Genomic DNA, 6,000 nt, shown 5'->3' with positions numbered 1-6,000 from the left:
CTCGGTCCACTAAATAACACGCGCGCTGGAGAAATTTCGATCGAAGTATCTAAAATTGATTTTCGATGATGATGCAACCCCATCCCCTCGATAGTTGCACTCGAGCCTCGTTCGGTGCATTCAGGTAGCTCCGATGTAAAGGATGGTCACTTAGGAACAAGTAAAAGGGGTAGTTACTTGGCAACCGGAGAGAGGTCAAGCATGAGCTACAGGTGGGAATATATCGTGTAAATGGAGCTCCTTATTGGATTAGTTAACTCGATAATTACGCGAATCTCATCGCCTGTTTGAAATTCTCGTTCGCTAAAAGCGAAATTAGATTGTTATACTTGAGTCGAGCCAAATAACTCGTTGCGCTGTTCGAGAATTATTTCGACGTTTCTTTCGCGGGGTTGGGTGGATCTCTGGCTCGACGTTAACGCGAAACGCGTCGGTTAAGTGGCGATTAATTACGCGCCGCGAGAGAAAATCGTCCTGAATTTGAGTGCTCGATATCGATTCGATCTCGTAAACGTTGCCCGGCTCTCTGTTCACGGCAGATTTTGATGCTCGACACCTGCTCGGATCTCATCCGTAATCGGTCAATCCTATTCAAAGCGAAAGTGACCCAGTTTTCAAGATCACAATTTCGAGATCGTCGTGTCAAAGCCGTTTGTGCTTCGATTCAGACTAAAGTGGGGATGCATTCTGCCGCGTGTTAAATTGCGAGCGTGAATATGATCGAGCCCCATCGAGACCTGTCGATCCTTCCCTCGTTTTATTTTTTTATTCCCCTCTTTCTACGTGCAGTCTCCAATAGCTTATCCAATTCTAATACACAGAATCAGAGATCACAGACGTTCGATCAAAGATAGCGTCGGTTTACTTTGTTTCGAGCTATCTAATTATTCTTCTTAGCAAAATGTAACGTACACGCTCTCGTGTCTTTAAAATGATCGAGTTATCGCGCCTAATCAGCGGTGACCTGTAATCTACTATCATGCAAAGTAGGTTAGAATTGGTGGGGGGGAAAGGTTGAGTGCTTCCCTTATCAGAGCCTTTGAGTAATTCAGCGGACACTCGGTTGCTTGGACGGAGAAAGGCGAATTCTGTGATCAAATGCGAATAGTGAAAACAGAATGTCGTCGACCATCGAGCCTTTCAATTTGCTCACGCCTTAAGGGATGCGAATTCCGTGCGTCCTCGATTCCATAAGCAGAGGTAACGACTCGAAAACACCGTACCAACAACGATCTGCACAAAGATTCGAGTGCATCGAGTTACATTTTTTAAGTATAAAAGGAATTAAAAATGTTAGATGCATCGTATTTGACAAACTTCCCGGGTCTAACAATTCCCACGAATAGAATTCTAGAACTTCTAAAGCTTTTTAAATGTCAAGAAGTTTCACTTTTTGATGCCAAAGTGTGAAAATTAGCTTCCGGTTATCCACCGATTGCTTCTGAAACTCCGTCCGTTAATTCAATTCCATCGACGGAATGAAGTGAAAGCGACGAGTTCGGGAACGAGATCAGAAACCGACGCTTATCCCGATCTTATAACTCCTTATTATTTCGATGGATTCGTTAAAGCAAACTTCCGCGATTCCCAGTCCGTTCGCCAATGAAATCCGCCCCTAGAAAGTTTAGTTACTGCCGTTCTAATGGCAGACTGACACAGATTCCTCGAAACATTATCTCGCCAGGCACCGACGTTAAATAGAATCGCTTCTGGAGATGGGGAAACAACGCTCGGAGCTTCTTTGACTCGGAAAGCAAGTACGAGCATCGACGCTCGCACGGTGAAATTGAGTTTGCTATTTATGTGTACACAGAGCGCGGTGAAATTGATTGTCCAAACTTTTCAGCATGTATTCCGCTCGCGAAAATAAGGAAAAGGACGGCAGACGCGGGTAAAAAGGCAGAAATCGACTGTTAATAATTTCTTTCGAATGCAACAACGAGCAGTTGGATTCCATTAAAGTGGAATTCTCGGAAACCGCCGAATTTACTCGTTTCGCGTAACAACCGAATCCGGGAACGTCCTCCGCGTCTTTGTCCATGGTTTATCGTATCGCCCATGAACTACATTTTCCTTGACATTCGCGTAAACGACGCTTCCTCGAAATATTGATCCGAGTATCGATTCAGTTTTGTTCATATTTGCTGAGTAAACAGAGGGAGTTCCCGACCATGGACAAATCGAAAGCCGATTTTCTCGATAACGACCGCGCGATTCCCTCCCCCTAATTCCGACGAGCCCCGTCGAGCACGGTATTAGGACAATTCAACTGGCGGGTTTATGATGCGGGGCGTTCCGAATTTCCGAAGGAGATTGCGTGTATTCGCGAAACATCGATCTAGAAACGGGAAAATGTTTCGATTTTTAAAATTTTATATCCCCTCGACAAAAAGCTTAAGCTTGTGGTATATGCCAATTAATGATAAAAGGCTCGTGAGAAATCCTTTGTTGCCCTAAGATGACATTTCGAAGGGGTTGAACGGTAAAGATCGCTCTCGAGTCTTTTCAATCGAGGTTCGACGCACTGGTGGAAAAAACAGTGAGATCTGAGATGAAAAACACGATCGATTGAGAGAATTCGGCTACCAGGAGCAACGGTATCGCGAATACCGTGCGTCAAACGGGAATTTCCGCCATGACCGTGAACTACATTCCGCCCCGAGTATCACAGTTAATCGCATTTACGCAAGGACTTCTGTTTCCCTCATTTGCGTCTCGTTATTGGCGATAACACAACGCAGCCGCCATAGCGCGCCACATTAAGGACGTTTCGATCGGGCAAGGAAGCGGCTGTAAAAAGCTCGATAACCCGCGGCCAAGGTCGCTGGATGATATAACGAGCCATATCATATAATGGAACGATGTTGTCGTCGCGCACCTGGTCTCGTCCGGTGTCGCGAAAGAAATTTAATCATATTTCAAGGTGAACCGTGGCTGCATCAAAGCTTCCAGATTAAACGGGACTATAGGAGGATGAGGACTATAAGAGAAAAGTAAGCGACGTGGCACGCACTGTTTTCAATAAGTCGACGGGACGGTATTCTTGAAAGCTCCACTCTTAATGAACTAGGAATAAACTCAAATATCCCTTGTTCTTTACTATTAAATTTGAAATCGTGTGCTCTCTGGTTCACAAAATTTATTCGTCCGTATTCGGTGCTCTTGGAGACGGTATTCGATATTCGGTGTTCTTGGAGATGGTATTCAATGGAGTGTATTCAATATTTCATGTTTTTGGAGACGGTATTCAATAATCCATGTTCTTGGAGACTGTATTCAATAGACGGTATTCTTGGAGACAGTACACAATAGACGGTATTCTTGGAGACAGTACACAGTAGACGATACTCTTGGAGATGTTATTCTTGGAAACAGTATGCAATAGACGGTATTCTTGGAGACAGTATAAATTATACGGTATTCTTGTGGACAGTATGCAATGTACAACATTCTTGGAGACAGTATACATTACACGGTATTCTTGGAGACAGTACACAATAGACGGTATTCTTGGAGACAGTATACAATGCACGATATTCTTGTAGACAGTACACAATAGACGATATTCTTGGAGATGCTATTTTTGGAGACAATGTACAACAGACGGTATTCTTGGAAACGGTATTCAATAGGCCTTCTTGAAGGCTCGTAAGGGAAGTTTCAGTAAATTTTAACGAAGCACGCGTCATAAGTGAGGTATCAGGCTTCGAAGCCAACAGCGATACGACATGGAGCATGCATAATGCATCCGATGGTCGCGATTACGGACCGAAACGTTGCATCACCGTGGAAGCAATGTCGGCAAGTGTAATTTCGGGAGTCATTAATCGAGGAGGAACACTCGTATCGACGATATCCGATACGCTTTGAATTTTCACGGATTCGACGAAGCCAAAGACTGATAGAGAAACGCGCAGCCGAATTTCGAGCCTCGTCCACGCCTCTATCCGGAACTGTTCGTTTCGATAGTTGGCATGCAAAAGCAATTGTTTTGCGTGAATGCGCACCATCGGTTGTTCGGTTCATCGGATAAATCATTCGAGATCGTGCTGTTCGCTTCCGTGCTCCGAAACACATGAAAAATAATCGACATGAAATTCTAACGTGCATGGAACGAATCGAACGAAAACTATTTTTTCGTTCTATTTGTAAGTCCTAATTAAGCATTTGAAATCACTCGTACAGGCTTATGTGCTTCAAAAAATTTTTAAATTTGAAAATAATTTTACGAGATTTTATGTTACTAGCAGAGAGTTGATTAATTGTTTACGCTCGATAAAATCACCAGAGTAAAAAAGAGCGCTCGAATTTAATATAAATTTGTTCGTATCCCTAAAAAAACTTGCAGTGTTTTTTATTCTCCGCGGAACTAGGCTAGGACGAAGCAACTTTTTTTATTAACCCAAAGTGGAATGAGATGCGAAAACTTTTGCGCTCCCCTGACGTTCTCCAGAAGCGCAACACCGTTATAGTAAACCTTTTGCAAATACTCTGTTTATTTGTGCATGTTTATACTGTCATCGATGGTGTTGAAAAAAAATCGCTGATTTATTGCTTTTATTCAAACGTCAGTCGAGCAAGGGACATAAATATTGATGCACTTTCGAACAAGAATACAAGCCTTCGGTCTCTCTGTAAACACAAATTATATTAAATGACTTTTATAAATTCATAGCAGATGATATCTTCGGTCTATAGACCCACAGTAAAATTGTTCCTGTAATAGTACATAGTCTATAGACGGAAAAGCTCTGCACAAACTTCATTTTAATACTTCAGCGGAAGAAAATTCTGCGTAATCTAAATAAGAACTGGTACAACGCTTTCGTTTTTGAGATCTCGTGATTTCCAACGGAAAATTTAAATTCAGGGGATGCAGAGTTTGTACAAGTATAATTGTACCGGAAGATAACGGCGTGGTAAACGGAAGTGGATGCGTCTCGGTATGAAAGGGAGACTTCGCCGGTAATCAGCGTCCATCGTTGTCGGAATGAAAAATAGGGATGTTGTTTGCAGGAAGGGTTCCCGTGGCCAGATGGTCGGGGTGATTTGGCGACCGTCCAAATCCCAGATATTCCTTGCAGAGCGATCGCCGATGGAACAAGTGGCACACGTTACGTTCGTGCAAGAAATACGTTCGTGCAGGTGCAGAATTATTCAACTGCCCACGCTCCCTCGATAATAAAAAGTTCGTTTTCGAAGTATGGAAATGTTCCGCCATCCAGCGTGGAATCGATAACGGCAAAGTTATTCCCCCGGAACTTTCGCCGTTAATAATATCGGAGGGTTTATTTCATCGAATGCTCCATCGAACGACGCATAACGCGCCCAAAAATATATATTCATCGAGATGTCCCGTTTGTCAATAAAAGGAGCCGTGTTTCATTTATATTTCATTTCATTCACAACACTTTAAGAGCGTTCCTTCGAGCTACGCTCGTAACTCGTCCCTCTTCGAACCATCGTGGCTTTCACAATTTTTCGAAATTGAAGTGCCGTATTTCGCAGACCTCAATGGGGGAAAAATTTCTTCGATTTTTTGACTCGATGAACTTCGGAAAATTTGAAAACCACCGACGTTCGAGTTTACCCGATAGTTATTTTCGAATAAACTATAACAGTTTCGATTGACGTTCGAAGGGGGTGAAACCCAATTCGTCGAATCGTGGTATTTCCAGTCGTCGAAAGATCTCGATCCAGTCGCTTTAATCTGCCCATCCACCGATATCGACATCAATCTCCATTAACATCGCAAGGAGCACCGAAAGAAAAAAGTTTCAGGCGTATTTATATCAATCCGAAAAGTAACCGTCAAGGATATGTGGATTTCGTACCTTTTTCATCCCCCTCGACGCGTTTACCTTCAGGTATCATCTCCCCTGCACAAATGTCAAGGTTCTTATATTGTAACTTAATTATCCGATGGCCGTATCGAGTTTCCTCGTCGGATCTGCGACGTTTCTGTCACGAATCTCACGTAAAAATCCTTCGACCACGAAT

This window comes from Colletes gigas, unplaced genomic scaffold, assembly GCF_013123115.1.
Source record: "Colletes gigas isolate AHSC1104 unplaced genomic scaffold, ASM1312311v1 Colletes_gigas_Sc00012, whole genome shotgun sequence".
NCBI lineage: Eukaryota > Metazoa > Arthropoda > Insecta > Hymenoptera > Colletidae > Colletes > Colletes gigas.
Note: the sequence above shows the minus strand (reverse complement) of the source record.